Here is an 18595-nt window from a genome sequence, read left to right on the forward strand (position 1 = left end):
GGAATCCTGTGTTTTTATTTGCTAAATCTGGCAACCCTAGTAGAATGAGGGGAGGGGAGGGGGTGGCAGTGAGAGGGAATAGGAGCGAGAAGTGGGCAGGCCGCAGTTCTCTTCATGAACATGAACAATGAAGGCCTCGGCCAAGCACTCCTCTTAGTTTCCGAAATGTCAAGGTGGCAGAGCTGGGTGAGGGTCTGGGGGCCCTCCCCACACACACCGCTTCCCAGGTTGATTCAGTGGGACCCTAGCCTGGGGGGGAGCTGCCAAAAAGGGTGATAATTCAGTGGCCCCACCAACCTCGCCTTGGTGTATGTATTTAAATACAGACCATATTGATATTTAAATCACTTAATACTTAAAATACTCTACCAAATGGTATTATAATTTCCATTTTACAGAGGTGTGGAAGAGGCAGGTGGTTTGCCCAACATCACAGAACTTTAAATGACAGACAGTTCAAGAGAGTCATCCAGGACTGGCCAGACCCCAAACCTCCCTCATCTTCACCACCCCTTTCCCAGGCACCCTGTAACAATCAGCTTCCTCCTGGGACCCCGCTTAGCACTGTGCAAAGGAGCCTTCTCGATGATAGACATGCTCCACGCCTCCAATCTCCAACACAACAGCCACCAGCCCCACACAACAACCGAGCTCTGGGGTGACGGCAGCTAGTGGGACTAGAAGTGGAAGTCTTCGTTTAACTTTTATCTTATTTCTGTCCTTTGGGGCGGGGGATACTCCAGGCCTGGGTCCTGCATTTCCTGGTTGTGGCAATGGTTCTGAGAAACACAAAATATTCAGAGTAACAGCAGCCCTTGGAAATTATCCTTATCCACCTCTTCACTTCCGAGGCAGCGAATCTGAGGACCAGAGACGGCACTGGAGCCAGAGGCCCTCCTATTCTTTAGTGGGGCTGCTGGCCCTGGAGAGGAGAGCAAAAACAGCAAAGGCTAAACCCTGAGGACCTCAGCACACACTTGGCAGCCCCAGAAGCCCCCCAGCTGGCCAAGTCCCACCTCAGAACACCCACTGTTGTAAAAAGGGGCATCGAAGAAGCTACATCCCAGAAACCAGCAGAGATTGTCTATCCGATTCATGTAGGAAATTTGAGAGACAAAGGGAAAAAAAAGACAACAATAGCAAAAAACCTTGCTGAGTATGCTCCCCTGCCCCCCCCCATTACCTTGGAATTATAATTACGGTGGCCCTTAATATCAATACGCCAACTAATTATAGCTGGCATATGACTCCCCACTGCAATCAGATATTAACTTTTTATGGTACCCTCTGAGAGCACCCCAGAGAGACAATCACAGCATCAGGAAAGCAAGGAAGCCTGAGGTTGTCCCCAAAAGGTCAGTGGCCCCAGTGACCTCTCTCAGGGGCCACCCAGGCTTGGGGCCCGCCTCCACATCCTCATGCTTCCATTCTGTTCTGCATAAGCGCGTCCAGCAGAGGGCCGACAGGGCTGAAATGCAGGCGGGCTCACTTGCTCAGCTCTGCACCATGGAACAGGTCTGTCTTTAATTTAGAAGTTCCAGCCACCAGTGCACACACTCCCCAAGGTCCAGGGGCAGCCAGGCTGTAGCTCTCAGCTGGATGGGGAACGCACTGTTGTCTTGTCATTGACTGCGGTGTAAAGGAAAGACTGGCAACCCGGTCCTGGTTTCGCCAATTGTGTGACTGACCTTGGGCCAAGCCATTTTCCCTCCCTGAGTTCAATCTCTTTAGTAGTGAAATGAGAAAGAGGAGAGCTGTTCCGCCTCCCTCACAGGATGGTACACAAATCAGGTGAGACTGTGTCTGGGAAGCATCTCTACTTCTCACATCCCACTCAGCAGTCAGTCTTTTTTTTTAAGTATATTTTATTGATTATGCTATTACAGCTGTCCCATGTTTTCCCCCTTGCCCCTCTCCACCCTCTACCCCTTCCCTCCAGCACCCCTCCTTAGTTCACATTCATGGGTCATGCATATAAGTTCTTTGGCTTCTCCATTTCCTATGCTTCACTTTACACCCCCTGTCTATTCTATACCTACCAATTACACTTTTTAATCCCTGCATCTTTTCCCCCATCCTCCCCTTTCCCCCTCCCAGCTGATAACCCTCCAAATGATCTCCATACCTAGCAGTCAGTCTTTACTAAGTATCTGACCAGCTCTCACTGGCAGGGGATTTCAGAGGCTGAGCTGCCCGTCTCTCTGACCACTGGCCCACCTCCCCTGGGCACTCCGAGGCTGTCCTGCACTGGCTCCCAGCAGGCCCTGCAGAACTGTCTTGAACCGCCACTACTGGAGGGAATATACATTTGTATGTTAATTCTTTAGACTTTGAAAGCAGTTGAGCATACATTTTCTCATTTGAACTTCTAATCGCTCAGCGATTTGTAGGGAAGGCACTATCCTCACTGTGCAGAAAAGCCAACAAATTCAGAGGAGCGAAATGAAAGCTAGAATGGAGCTTACACATTTGAGCTTATGTTTATGCGAGAGACACAGCTGGGAGTGGCCTCTGTCTCTCCAGTCCTGGTACCCATGAGATCTCAGGGCCAGGAGACAAGCCAGCATCAAATCCCTGTTGCACAACAACAACAAAGAAGTGAGCTTGTGGGTAAGCAGAGGAGTGTCTCACAGACGGGGGATCACACAGAGGGGTGCCTGGTATCCTTGGAGACCCATTGAACAGGTCAAGGTGAGCCCCCACTTCCAAATCCTGCCCACCCTTTTTTCTGACCTGTCACCAAAACCATGAGTGGTTCCACTGGTTCCACAGATAGGAAAACTCACACTCAGAGAGGCAAAGTGCACGGCTCATTTTGAACAGTGAATTAGTGGGCAGGTTTAGAAACAGCCCCCACCTTCCAGGGGCCAGAGCAGGCTTTGGGGCACCAACCATGCAGCCTCAGCTCAGGACCTCTCTAAAGATTTCTCAACTCTGGATAAATATGTGGAGTTTGCATATGTCTGAGCAGGATGAGAATTGCCCAGCAAAATTCTGTAGACTTCCCAACAGATCACATAAAAATCTACCAATGGGGGGCCAGTGGGGAAGGGAAGGTGTAAAATAATCCCAAGTCAGAGCTTGGGTAACATGTTTTCCCTGGAGGACTTGATACAGAGATAGTTTTAATTAACTGTGCATTTCATTTAAGCTTAGCAGGCAAGTTATTGTACATTAAATAAATAGCAGTTGGTTATTAAGAACATATTTACTTCTGACTTAACAACTACAGCAGGTTAGAGACACAGATTTCTGTTAAGCCACAGTCTGGTACATTTGTTTGGAATAATCAATTGTTCTTTACTCAAGATATAATAATTGCCTTATTGAATCTGGAGCAGCTCTTCTCTTGGTAATTTATGGCAAACAAATCTCCCTGGTTAGTTATTACATCTTTTTCTTTTGAAGGAGCAAGAAGTAGCAGGGAAGACAGAGAGTCTAGACTGCAGACCTGTGGTTTAAGGACACAGCTCAGTCTGGCGCAGGCTCACTGCGGCTTCCCGTTGAGACACCTGAAGCCTGGGCCAGGCAGGGCAACCCAGAGAACTGAGTTCCAGCAACAAACAATTGTTCAGTATAACTACCGTATTTTTAGGACTATAAGATGCACCTAGGTTTTAGAGGAGGAAAATAGGAAAAAAAATTTTGAAGCAAAAAATGTGGTAAAATATTTAATAACCTGCGACCCCACTCTACCACCACCGCCCCCCACAGCGAGCCAGGTAAGCTACATTCGGACTGTAAGAGGTACCCCCATTTTCCTCCCAAATTTGGAGGGGGAAACGTGCGTCTTACAGTCTGAAAAATATGGGTATGTCCCATGCAGTATTTGAGACATACTGACGCTAAACAAGTACATCATGGTTTGTGTAAAATTGACATTTGACTTGGGGGGAAACTGTTTGGTTTTGCTCAACGCTTAGTCGGTCACGCCAGACCTGATGGACGGTGAATGGATGAGCAATGTCCCCCTCACCCTCACTCAGCCCTCCATCTGGGAGATGCTGAGGGGAGGAAAGTGAGCCTGGCAGACTGCACCCCTCACAGCAGGAGTGGGCAGACTCCCCCAGGCTCCTAAGCCCGGCCGCCCAGCAGTGGCCTCTACTGCCTGCCCCCTGACTCTGTCTCCTGCTCCATCTGCACTGTGGCTCCAGACCACACGGTCACACAGCCACGAGGCTATCCTCCATCTAACAAATAAGGAAACTGAGGCCCAGGGAAGCAAAGTGCCTTGAGGAGGGTCACAGAGCCACTTGGTGGCAGAGCTTGGTTTTATGGTCATCATCCTTCATCATATCATTACCGTTATTAGGACTCACTAGTCCTTATTGAGTGTTAATTATGTATTAGGCCCTTTGCTCAGGAAAAACTCACAAAAACCCCATGGGAAAGATATTTTATTAGTTTTAGTTTTAATAGCTGGGGTCACAGTCTCAGTCAGAATCCATGAATTCCCTCTGTGACACCCATTACCTTTTCTCTTTCACTTCTCTCTCTTTCCACTTCCCCTGTCCTCATCTGTAATGTCAAACCCTCACTAAAGCCCAACACTGAGCCGGGCATGCTGGTGGACAGGGGGAAAGTAAGGCAAGTGAGAAAGAATAAGAGGCAACACTGCCCAGGGGTGACAGCACAGAGCACAGGGACCCACTGCCTGGGCACGTCACGGAGCCTCTCCATGCCTTCCTTCCCCAATCTGTAAAACACATGACACCAGTGCTTCTCGGCAGTGCCTGGGTGTGGTGAGCTGGGAGCGCTGCATCACCATTACTCTTGCTTCTGGTAAAGCAAGGTGTTGGAAATCTGAGAACTGAGCAAGCAGCAGAGCTACAGAGACTGAGCATAGGGTTGGTCACGCTTCACAGAGAGTAAGCGACTCCCCTGCCTCTGTTTCTCTGGAGGCCACTGGGGAAATGTTGAGGTCAGCAAGATATCCCCACACGTCTCCTGTTATACTTCAGTCCCATGTCAACAGTAACATGGGACAATTACTAGGACAATCAAGTTCCAAGATTTTTTAAACAGTTCCACTTTCAAGTATTTTCTTACATTACATAAATCGTAGAAAGGTATTAAAAAGTCCAACCTGTATGAATCCAGAGGACTTTTCCCAGGTTGTTTCCCTAGCCCCGCGCCCCCTTTCCAACTGTTGTCAGACTGGCTCCCCATGACCCCACCCCCACCGAGTGGGACATGTGGGGGCTATACGTGTGTGCAACCATGCTGTCAGCTCACTCTGGCACTCAGTCGTAGTTACTGAAACAGATGGCCTGGTGTGTGCTCATCCAGTTAGTGGATCATATCAGCTGTTGTCCACAATGATGGAAAGGTAGCTTTCAGATATCCACGAAGTATAGGTTGTACATTATTGGCCATCACGAAAGTAATTGGAGTTTGCAAACACATAAACAGAAATAAGTGGGAAACCTTAAGACCAAAAAACAGAGGGAAAATTTAAAAATGAAACAAAACTATTGAATAAGTAAACTATCAAAAAGGATCCATGACCAGATGGCTTTAGCAGTGGAATCTATTAGTCTTTTAAGGAACAAATAATTTTCATGTTATAAAAATTGATCCAGAGAATAGGCAGAGACTAAAAGCTAACTGAGTCATTTTATGAAGTTGACTATGTTTTATACCAAAAATGAAAAAGACGGACCAAAATAGGAAACTACAAACTAATTTTACTTATAAACATAGATACTAAATCTCTATGGAGAACACTAGCACATGGTAGCACACAGCAAATTAAAAGAACAATCAGCTGTTACCAAGAGTGATTTATGGGGGGAGGTCAGGACAGGTTATTAATAGGAAGTCTATTCATATAAAATATCACATCAGTAGGTTCAGCTGGAAAGGCTTAAAATAATCTCAATGGCTGCCCAAAAGTTATTCAATAACATTTTCGGTGAGCAGTACTTAGAAAAATAGAAATGAAAAGGAAATTCCTTAGTATAAATAAAGCCTATTGAGCTTAAGCTAATCGCCTAAGGCAGGTGTATCAGTTATCTCTTGCCACAATAATGCTATGTAACAAGTCATTCCAAAACTCACTGCTACAAAACAACTGGAAGCTATTTAGTTCATAGATCTGATGTCCAGCTGAGGTGTTCTTCTGGTCTTGGTGGGGCTCACTTTCATAAAAAGAATTGAGTGTTTTTTGAGTCATTCAGCATGGTTTCAACTGGGATGATGGGCATAGCTCAGCTCTGCTCCACCTGTCTCTTCCTCCAACAGGGTACCCCAGGCATATATTTTCATGGATATGGAAGACGCTACTGTGATCAATCCCACTTTGAAAAGTTATGTGCTTGCTTTTGCTAACATCCCATTGGCCAAACCACATAGTGTAGTTCAGAATCAAGTGGAATGGCACTCCAGAGTTACAGGCCAAGGGCATTGTTACAGGGAAGAGTGACAAATCAGGGCCATTTGTCAGGTCACAGCATTAGGCTTCCCCAAATATCAGCTCCACTGAATACTAGTAGATTGTACATTAAAAATGTTTATGTTTACATAAAAAAATATCCCATGATCAAATAAGCTAGAGATGTGCTGGGTGGAGCAACAAACAATGTTCAACAGGCTTCTTTACAACAGGACTCCTCAGGCTTGCACGAATTTGTCATGAGAATTTCCAAGTGAAGGTAACAGGCTTTCCCGAGCAAGTGTGAACTCAGAGCCCCTGTGTTCCTCACAGAGCATCTGGAGGCTCAAGTGCTTCGGAAACACACTTTGGGAAGAGGATACCATTTTAAGTGGCTTTCACATAACAAAACAAAAACTGACAACAACAACAGACACTATGATACACCCAGAACTAATCCCAGTAATAAATGTGCAGGATTTATGTGAAGAAAACAAAAAAACTTCACTGAGAGATATAAAATAAAGATGTAATCAAACAGAGGCACACCATTTCCCTTGAAGAGAAGAATCAATATTATAAAGAAGTCAATTCTTTCTAAATTGATTTATAGATTTAACGTAACCTCAATAAAAGTCTCAATGAAATAATAGTAACCAAGCGTTGGCAAGAATACAGTGGAAACAGACATTTCCCTATAGTGCTGATGGGAGTTTAAATTGGTGCAACCTTTTTAAAAAGCAATTTAAAGCCTTAAAAATGTGCATTCCTGTTGACCCAGATCTAGAAATATACCCTAAGGAAATGATCAAATGTGAACAAAATTGTATTTGCACAGATTTTCATTACCAGACTATTTAAAGGAAACAAAATATTAATAATAACCCAAATGCCCAACAATAGGGGAATCACTAGAAAAATTTTCAGGCTTTTATATCAATAAAAATTACACAAGATTTAAACTCATAATTTCAAAATCTAATCAGATGTGAAAATGCTTACACAGTAACTTGCCGGGACACAAGGCAGGGCCCGGGGTACACTGCAGTGTGGTCCCAACTGTAATACTCATTTGCATTCGCAAAGAATAAAAACTATAAGGAAATAAAATGTTCATGTATCTGTACTTCATTTATTTGAATTTTCTATATTTCCTAATTTGTATGTAATGAACATGTAGTATATTCATGTTTTAAACTGTGCCAGTAAATATCATGCAGATAAGAAATATTTTAAAGATCATATTAGAACAATAGGTGAGATCAGCCAAGGTAATGTGGAAGAGAAAATGTATCAAGGGGGTGTGCACAAAAGGCAGGACTTACCCTACTAAATAGAAAATAAATGATAAAATACAGTGGTAATAATAGTTCAAGAGTTGACTTGACATACCAATCAATCAGTAAAATTCCCCCAAACAGACTATAAATATATAAAAGTACTAATACCTAATAAGAAGCACTATTCAATAAATGGATTCAGGAAAACACCCAACAAAGATTATGTAAATTTTAAAGGGCTTAAAGGCTTGGTGGTCTAATTTCACGTTTTTGCCTGTACCTGCCCAGTCATCCCAGGATCTTTACTGAAGAGACTGTCTCTCCCCCATTGTGTGCTCGTGCCTCCTTTGTCAATTAGCACCTGACCACACGGGTGCGGGTGGATTTCTGGGCTCCCTGCTGTTTCACTGATTACATGCCTGTTCTTGTGCCAGCACCAGGGTGACCACTTACACCACACACAAGAATAAACTCAAGATGGATAAAGGACTTAAATGTAAGTCATGAAACCATTAAAAAAATCCTAGAAGAAAACATAGGCAGTAAAATTTCAGACATTTCTCATAACAATATCTTTGCCAATATGTCTCCTCAGGCAAGAGAAATAAAAGAAAAATTAAACAAATGGGACTACATCAAACTGAAATCTTCTGCACAGCAAAAGAAACCATCAACAAAATGAAAAGGGGACCCACTGTATGGGAGAACATAGTCGCCAAAGATACATATGACAAGGGACTAATTTCCAAAATATATAAACAACTTATACAACTCTACACCAGGAAGACAGACAATCCAATTAAAAATGGAGAAAGGAGTTGAAAAGACACTTCTCCAAAGAGGACACCCAGATGGCCAACAGACATATGAAAAGATACTCAACATCACTAATAATCAGAGAAATGCAAATTAAAACCACAATGAGATACCACCTCATACCTGTCAGAATAGCTATCATCAGTAAATCAATGAACAATAAGTGTTGGAGAGGATGTGGAGAAAAGGGGACCCTCGTGCACCATTCATGGGAGTACAGACTGGTGCAGCCACTGTGGAAATTAGTGTAGAGTTTCCTCAAGAAATTAAAAAAGAAACTACCTTTTGACCCCAATTCCACTACTGGTAATATATCCTAGGAATCCTGAAACACTAATTCAAAAAAGCATATACACCTCTACGTTCATACCAGTTATTTACAGTAGATCTAGAAACAGCCCAAGTGCCCATCACTAGATGAGTGGCTAAAAAAGCTGTGGTACAATTACACAGTGGAGTACTACTTGGCCACAGTAAAAGAAGGAAAGCTTACCGTTTGCAACAGCATGGATGGACCTGGAGAGCATTATGCTAAGTGAAATAAGCCATCCAGGGGAAAAAAATACCATATGATCTCCCTTATATGTGGAATTAATGAATGAAATAAATTGATGAACAAAATATAAACAGAGGCATGAACACATGGAACAGACTGACAGCTTTTAGAGAGGAGCCGGGGTCTGGATGAAAGAAGGTGCAGGGATTAGCCAAGGACCGTGTATGCATAACTCATAGACACAGACAACAGCGTGGTGAAGGCCAGAGGGAAGGGGCTGTGGGTGCTGGGGGGAGGGGTGCAAAGTGGGGGATATGGGGACATCGGCAATAGTGTCAACATTAAAAAAAAGAAATACAAAATTAAAGGCTTAAAGAGTTAAATGTAAAAGAATGAGACAATTAAAATATAGACTAACATTACAAGTGAATTTAGAAAGGATAAAAATTTTAAAGCGTGATCCATGGAATAAATTATCACAGAAAAGAGTGACTGGTTTTACTATTTAATAGTTGAAAGATTCTAAACTTCAAGACGATCAAATAGGAAATTAGAAAGCATCAAGACCTGGGGAAAATATTCGCAAGGAAGAGACACGACAGAGGTGTAAGGATCTTTACACACAAAGGACCCAGACAGACCCCTCCAGGTGGAACCCCATCCCCACGCAGCCGGCTCTGCGAGGAAGCAGAGGTGGGTGCTCCGCCCCTTCTGAGCAATCTCTCCAGCCTTCGTTCCTCTCACCTGCCATACTGAGTGGAACCACCCAAAAGAGCCGTTTGTGAGGATTAAATGAGGTGAAGGCTATAAATTACCCATCTAGTAATTAATGAGCCTCAATAAATGTCCACTAGAAGCACTTCTACTCATTCAACAAGCCCCTAACCAGGATCTGTGATGACATTGTGCTGGGCACTAGGGATGAAAAGGGGCCCAAGAGAAAGGAGTGTGCACACGTAAACAGGCACACCAACTGACAAGACTCACGGAATGTGACGTTACCATGGGGCGGTGACAGGGTGACAGGCAGCAAGGAAACCTGTTCATCCTGGTCTCCAGAGGCCCTAGAAGGTTCCTAGAGGTGGTGGTTTTAAGTGGAGTCCTGAAGGATGACAAGTTAGACAGGCAAAGGGAAGGGAAGGGCAGCTGAGGGAGAGGGAACAGCATGTGTAGATGCTGGGAGATGGAACAGTACCGGAGTGATTCTTAAACCACGGGAGTGGTCGCCATTGCAGGAGGGTGCATCTGCAGGTGGAGACCAGAGGGAGAGGAAGTTAGAGGAGGTAACAGGGTCTCCAGGCGCTGGTTAGGGAGTGTGGACTTCCACATCCAGGGTGACAAGAAACCCTGACTGGGTTTTAGGTAGGGCTGTGCCATGCACAGATTTACACTTAGAAATGCTCACTCTGCTTGCCATGTGGAGAATGGGTGGGAAAAGTCCAAGGTCAAAGGTGAAGAGTCCAGTTAGAAGCGGATGCATTGACTGCCAGAGGAACCATGGAGGCTGAGCTGGGACAGAGTCAGTGAGGGTGAAGTAATATAGGCAGATTTGAGGGACGTTTATGAAACACAATAAACAGATGTGACTGATTGAATATAACAAATGAGTGGCAGGGATTTGTTAAGACTGACAGAAATTTCAAAGCACTTAAAACAAAAATGGTAAAGGCCAGAAAGAGACATTTCAGGAAAAAAATACACAAGGGAGGGAATACATTAAAAAGGGAGGGAGGGAGGGGCATATGGAGAACTTGGAGCCCTTGTGCACTGTTGGTGAGAACATAAAATGGTACAGCCACTGTGGAAAACAGTATGGAGGTTCCTAAAAAAAATTAAAAACAAAAGTACCATATAATCTAGCAAGTCAACTTCTGGGTATATTCCCAAAATAACTGAAAGTGGGGTCTTGAAAAGATATTTGCACTCCATGTTTGTAGCAGCCCTATTCACAGCAGCCGAAAGGTGGAAGCACCCCTAGTGCATGAGCAGATGATTGGAAAAACAGACTTAAAAGGGGAGGAGATTCCGGCACCTGCTACGACATGGGTAGACCTTGAAGACCTTATGCTCAGTGAAACGGGCCAGTAACAGTCAAACACTCTATGATCCCACTCACATGAGGCACCCAAAGGTGTCAAATTCATGGGGACAGAGAGTAGAATGGTGGGCACCAGGGCTGGGGAGGGGAGTGGGGAGTTAGTGTCAGTGGGGACAGAGTTTGGGTTTTTCGAGATGAAGAGCTGTAGAGATGGCTGTATGATGTGAATATGCTTAAAACTGCTGAAGTGCATACTTAAAAATGGTCAAGACAGTAAATGTTGTGTTTTATGAATTTTACCACAATTTTAAAAAAACCTCTGTTCTCTCTTGTCAGATCTGTTCTGTAGCTTCAGACTGCTTACATCCGTGCACCAGTGCAGTGGTTTAAGGCTCTTCCATCTACGACTGCCCATCGTTTCTGGTTCAGACAGTTCAGCCCATGCAGGCGGAATGTCTGTGGTGTGGATGCAGCCGTCCTGCCACTGCTGTACACGTTCTGATTTGGCGCACCTGTAACTCACAGGTCAGAAACCAGAGGCTTCATAAAGGGTATTCGTTCAGGGTCAGGAAACTCCCGCTGAGTCCAGGGAAGGCCCTGATGCATCATCCCCTTGGGCTGACTCCAAGGAGCTGTTCTTTTCTTTAACTGGAAGGGACCCTTGATTACATTGTCCCCAACGTTCTCACAAAGTCATCATCCACGCAGACAAGTGCACAGGCAGTGACTGCCCACCAAAATGGAATGGTCTCCCTAATGGTCTGACTCAAGCTCATTAGGGCCCTGGCTCTCAAATCCAAGCAAAGGCAGGGGGTCTCTACCGAAGAATTTCTCATTCTCCAGCTGCTCTTAACCTTTCCTTTCAAACGGAGTCAGGAGCTCTCTGGGCTAGGAGCCTCTGTGCCAGCCTGAATGATGGGGCCTGGGACAGTGGGCGGGGTGGGGTGGGGGAGCTGAGAGCAGGCTCAGGAAAGAACAGTCTTTTTATAGCCTTCCTGCCACCTTGAGCAAGTTGCTCCAAAAAACTTGTAACTGCTGGACCTTGGAGTTACAAATAGAAGAGTCTTCCTCCCACTCTAGGCAGCTGACCTATAGTAGTGGTCCACCCTCCGGGTGCTTGAGTATCAGGACAGGAAAGTGGCGGGGGGGGGAGTGAAAGAAGAAGAGGGAGGGAAAGAAGGGAGGGAGAGAGAGAGACAGCCTGCCTCAGAGCAGGAGAAAATCTGGTTAATTTAAAGGTCTCTGCAGACTCCCCATCAGGCTCTCTCTGGGGGTTGCTTGAATGGCTGCAACAATGTGGGTGAGAAGCATTCGGGCTGTTTAGCCCACAGCCTCTCTGGCCAGGCCGACTCCAGATGTTCCAGACAGATGTGCACAGGGCGTGCCTGTCAGCAGGAGTCCTGACTCCCTGGTGCCACCTCTCCCTTTTCTGTGCCCTGACATTTGGAATTCAGCCAGAGGCGGTCTTTGTAGGTCACTTAGATTCTGGTATTTTTAGATTCAATACCAAAAAATAGCTCATTCTTCTCTCCTGAAAGCCTCTCACCTGTCACCCACACTCACAGTGGGCGGCACTGTCACATGGTGTGGAGGGGAGGGAACAGGGTCGGGGATCAGGTCAGAGCCCTGGGTCCCTTATCGGAAGTGTTGGCTCTAAAGCCTATTGCACATTGTTCTGCCTCTTTGAAGATGTAGTGTGTGCCCTCTAACTGGGCGTATTGGTTAATATTTACTCGGAAGGGTTTTGCAGAAACACTCTGTAAATAAACTCTCCAGTGCCACACGGTTGTTCCCCACATCTGAGTTCAGAGCCCACGGTCCTCCTGCCACATCCAGTGCACGCCACGCCTTGATCGGAAACCCTCCGAATGTTTCTAGACAGGGGCACGTTCTCCAGAGAGCCCACTTCTCCACAGCATCTTGCACCCAGTCCACTTCCCCCACTCCTGCTACCAGCTCAGACTGTGAGACCATGCCACGGAGCTTGAAAGGCAAGCAGCATTCCGGGTGCAGAGCAGGCCCGAAGCACATCCAGGGAAAGCGTCTCCGTCACGGGTGGTGTCTGACTCACCAGCCTGGTGACGGGGGTGTAGCATGGCATGGTGGCTACTTAGGACTTTGCAATGACAAAGAAAGAGGACTGAACACTGGAACATTCTTGTCACTATTTCTATAAGGACAATGTGCTATATACACAGTTTGGCCGCAATTAGAGGTTCTTTGGCCTACACACTACCGGCACTGCAATAAACACATTGGCACTAGCAAGCCCGGAAACAAAACTTACTGTCCATGAGAAGCCAGTATCCAAAGAAGGCAGAATTTCTAACTGGCAAGGAGATGATGGATTTATTCCACAAATGGAGTAAGGGAAATTTGTTAACTGTAAAAATACAGTTGCTTTACATTGTACTCTTCACACTCTAAACCAATATAAACTCCAAATGGAAAAAAAACACTACCTTTTTTATTTAAAAAATAACACAGCTAGAAGAAAATTTAAGTGAATATTTATCTGTTCTTATGTACAAAAGCTCCTTCTAAGCATAAAAATGAAGGAAGAAATTATAAAGGAAAATATCATAAGCCTGACTAAAGATTGAAATATTTCTGCAGATCACAAGATATCACAAACAAAATGAAGAGGAAACCACAAACCAAACAGAACAGACGTGGCTGGGGGCCAGAGTCAGAGGCCTGGAGCAGACACCTGGGAGTGCCCCTTGCATAGGCTATCACGACAGTGGGTGAGATGGACATGAAAGTCAGGGCCAGCATCAAGGGAGGCATTATAAACAGGGGTAAGTCCTTCTGAAGCCAAAGGGCAGGGCATCATGCTGGGAAGACACAAGGTCAGACAGAGCCATCAGGGAGGTCTCTGTGCAGAGGGTGAGGCCTGGCTCCTGACTCGGGAGTTCCATCCCCTGAAGCTCACCACGCACACATGGGCCCTGCCAGTCCCCACACCCCCCGGCGTGGAGACATACATACATGCAGTAACTTTGGTTGGTGTAGCCACTGAGTGTCTGTTATCATCACCCCTATGGAGACACTATGCATTTCAAACCCTGACTCTCAGCCCATTAATGTATTTGGACCAGTGAAGTGTTCTATCGGTTTCATATTCTTAAAGAAATCTCTCCCAGAGCTTCCTGAGCAATTCCAGTGGGGGGCTGCTCGTCCTCGAGGTATCCTGGGGTCTTACCCCACCACCATCCACGATCCTCCAGGCCTATCTGCTGTGCATGAATGCTGTTTCCTGAAGCCATGCCCTTCTCTCCCTTTCAGAACCTCATTGTGGTGGAGCATGGCTTCCAACAGCTTCCCAAGAAAGGGTGCCATGGAAGTAAATACCTTCTGACATTCTATGTCTGAAAATGTCTTTATTCATTCACGCCCATAATTGATTGTTTGAACGAATATAGTATTCCAGGGTACAGATCATTCTGCACCAAAATTTGAGTTTTCTTACCTTCTGGTGTTGCTGTTAAGAAGTCAATATAATTCTGATTGCTTATCCTTTGCATGTGACCCTGGAAACATGGAGGCTCTTCTGTTAGTCCCAGTATTGCAAAATTTCTTGGTGGTGCATTTGCCATGGTGTGGGTGTATTACCATTCATTGGTTAAGCATTTGTTGGCTCTTTAAATCTGGAAACATAGTTGTCCAACTATGGGACATTCCTTAAGTTTTTCCTTTGATGATTTTATACCTTCTACTTCCTCTGTCCATTCTTTTCGGGACTGTTATTCAGATATTGGTCTTCCTGCAAAAGGCCTTTTAATTGTTGAATTTTTTCCCCTCCTGTTTTCCAACTCTCTCACTTCCAGCTCCACTTTCTCTGAGAATTCCTCAACTTTATTTCCCAACCCTTCTGGTAAGTTTTCATTTTTTGCCGTTGTGGTTTTTACTTCTAAACAATCTTGTCCTCCAAATGTTCCTTTTTAAAATACCATGTCTTGTTTTAGGAATACAACGTAGCCTCTTCTTTCCCTAAAGACATTACAGATGGTTTTAATTTTACTTTTGTGCTCTCTGTGTAGTCTCTGTTCCATTGAGCTGCCTTGCTCTATTTCTTTATTCTGGTATCTATTTTTCCTTTGGAGGTTGCCCTCAGCTCCTGGTAATCTTTAAGACTGGGAGTCCACAAGCACCAAGGGGTGGAGGCCCTGGCTGGCAGGTCCTGTCATGCTAGGATAATCTGGCTGGCACGGTTCATCGGGAAACTCCGATTCAGTACATTTATAGCATTCTTCTTGAACTTATCAGATCATCAGAAAAGCCTTTTCTGGCTTCTTGCTTGAAAGATAAAGTTACAGCTGTCAGTGCACTGGAGCCAAGTGGGGAAGCAAACCAGGAGTAGGGGCCCCATCTGATGCCCCTGTTCTCACACACGCCCACACCACCAGTGGTGCTGTGGCTCCCCAAATCCAAAGATCTGCTCTGTCCTCCCAGGGAGGAACCTGCTGGTCTTCTGTGGGGGTGCAACACTGCACAGAGTAGGAAAGAGAATTTGAAGGTCTAAACATTTATAAGGAAACTTTAATCAGTCCTCTTGAGACCAGAACCCCTCTTTACCCCTGGTTCAAGGCATGCCAGCTGTAGCCAATTCTTGAGCTGCTTGAGGATTTATAAAAGTGAGTCTGGCCCTAGCTAGTGTGGTTCAGTTGGTTGGAGTATCATCCCATAGATCGAAAGTTTATAGGTTGCATTCCCAGTCAGGGTACAAACCCAGGCTGTGGGTTAGAAGCTTGGTTGAGGCACATACAAAAGACAACCAATCTCTCTCTCTCTCTCTCCTCTCTCTCTCTCTCTCTCCTTCAAAGCAATGAGAAGTGCCCTTGGGTGAGAACAGAAAAGGAAAAAAGTAACTCTGATCACCTCTCTCTTTTTGTCACTGCCTCTATAAGATTCTGTTTCCTCAGATCTACTGATTGGTTACTCATCCACAGACTTCCCATCTTCAAAGTTCTGTTGCTGTTATTTCCTCACTTCACTTCACTTTGCTTTTAGGTTTATGCTTTTTGAAAAATCCCTTTACTAATAATTCAATAGTGTTTCAGAAGGAGGCCAAAGTAGATGCATGTGTTTAATTTTCCATTGTTATCCTCTAGTTCTTGTTTACATGACTCAGAGAAAATTGCTTATAAGAAGTATTCTTGGTGATACTAAAGCTAGAACAAGCTGAGGTGAGCAAGTGAAGCATTTAATGGCATCAGCCTCAGGCACCTGTCTGAACCATCTGTCTCCAGGGCTGGGTGGTCCAGCCAATAGGAAGCAGAGAAGGAAAGTCTGTGTATCCTCTGGACAGTACTCTGATGGATGCTGCCAGTGTCCTTGCCTGTGAGTCTTCTGTTCCTAAACTTCCTCTTTACACCAGCCCTTTGTGACTAATGCCTTTCTTTCAATGTGTTAATGTTTCCATCAAGTAATAGACAAGTCTGACTGTCCTGGGAGGACTTTGTATGACATCATCAAAACCCATCGTGAGTTGGTGCTGTGTGTGATGTACGGAGGGATGACTAATGTCTAAGACTTTTCATGAAGCCACTTTTTTTAGACATAAATGAAACACCATCTTCTCTGTCTACATATCCACAGATGTCATTAAATGTAAATCCAAGATACCATGCCAGCAGATTTTAAAGGTAACCCATATACCTGAAGGAAAGGAAAATACTCTAGCCCCTCTCAAGGAGGAAAAGACACCCTGAGCACGAAATAGCACGTATATCAAACACAAATTCAAATCGCTCAGTATCCATTGACTCACTTTAATGGAAAGTTACCAGCAGCTACTACATGGAACATACTGTCCCAGCCCAACAGTGACAGAGGGGAAAGAACAAACGTAAGTAGAGTAGAAGCAATCCATCCTTGACTTCAAGGACATTGTAATATAGTTCTTGAAATAAAAATGATACTGAAATGTCTAGAAAGTCAGTGCAAGCTGATGGGAATGCATCTAGTTTAAATATTCCAAGAGAAGAGAGAAGTCAGAGAAAGGAAAATAGAACAAAAAAAAATAACATGTTAATCCTGTCTAAATATAGCCATAATTACATTAAGTATAAAAGGTATAAAACCATAAATTAAAAGACAGACATTGTCAAAATAGATTTAAAATATTCCTTAACTATGTATTGTCTATACGAAACCCATTTCAAATATAATTACATGAGAAAGTCAATAAAACAATGGGAACAGATATGAGATTAAAAAATACTAATAAGAAAGACGGAGTGGTGACTTTAACATCAAAGTTAGACTTCGGAGCAAAGAAAACTACAAGAGACTAAGAAAGACATTACACAGTGATAAAAGCGCCACTTCACAAAGGTGTCACAGCCCTAAACGTGTACACACCTAACAACGGAGCTTCAGAGTACATGAGGCAAACACTCCCAGCGCTGCAAGAAAAGCAATCAATTCCCAAATAGAGTAGAAGACTTTCACATTCTGCTCTTTTCAGTGAGTAGAACCCATAGACAGAGAACCAGCAGAAACACAGATGAAGCAAACAGACGTGAATCAGTGGAGTCTAACTGGTATGTGTATTCTTTTCCAACACAGGTGGGCAAGTTGTTAGGATGGACCATATCTTGGATCACGAAGCAATCTTAACCAATACAAATGACTGAAATCATACAAACTTAGTTGCCTTAATATAATAAAATTATACTGGAAATAAATAACAGAAAGATAATAAGAAATTTATCAGACACTTGGAAATTTCCCAATATGCTTCTAAATACTCCATGGGCCAAAGAAGGAGTCCCAAAGATATAATATAGTTTGAATTAAACTGAAATATATAAAAACACAATTTATCAATATGTGCAAGATGCAGCTAAAGTAGCGCTTAGACAGCAACAAAGTCCCCAGCATTAAATGCTTCTATTAGAAAAGAAGAGAGGTGTCAAATCAGTGAAACACCCATTGTGGACATCGGACTCCATGGGTGTCAAAGACAAAGTGGGAGCCCACCACGCGCAACCCTATGCACATCAAACCGGCAACTCGAATAAACGGGCTGATTTCTCAAAAGCCACAGACTACTCGAATGCCCCCACATGAGGGAGATCATCTAAATAGTAACTATTAAAGAAATGTGATCCATAGTTTAAAAACCTCCTGAAACAGGAACTCCCAGGCCTAGATGGTTTCCAGGCAAAGTCTGCCAACATTTAAGGATTCTATGCAATCTCTTCCAAAAAATAAAAAAAGGAGATACTTCAAAATTACTTTATGAGGTTACCATTATCCTGATACCAAAATCAAACAAAGATAATATAAATAAAATTATAGATCAATATCTCTAAAGGGTAGAGACACAAAAGTTATCAACAAAATAATCCCAAAATAAAATGCACCAGTATATAAAAGGAACAGTATGCTGTAGCCAAGTGGATTCTATCCCTGAAATGCAAGGATGGTTTAATATTTGAAAATCAACTGATTTAACCCACCATATAGCCATCTAAAGAAGCAAAACTATATGATCATATCAATTAATACAGAAGAAAACATTTGAAATTTTAACATGCATTCATGACAAAAATTCTGTCAAGAAAAGGAGGGAACTCCCATAT

The sequence above is a fragment of the Phyllostomus hastatus genome, unplaced genomic scaffold (assembly GCF_019186645.2).
Source record: "Phyllostomus hastatus isolate PE091 unplaced genomic scaffold, TTU_PhHast_1.1 phas_contig_98, whole genome shotgun sequence".
Taxonomy (NCBI): Eukaryota; Metazoa; Chordata; class Mammalia; order Chiroptera; family Phyllostomidae; genus Phyllostomus; species Phyllostomus hastatus.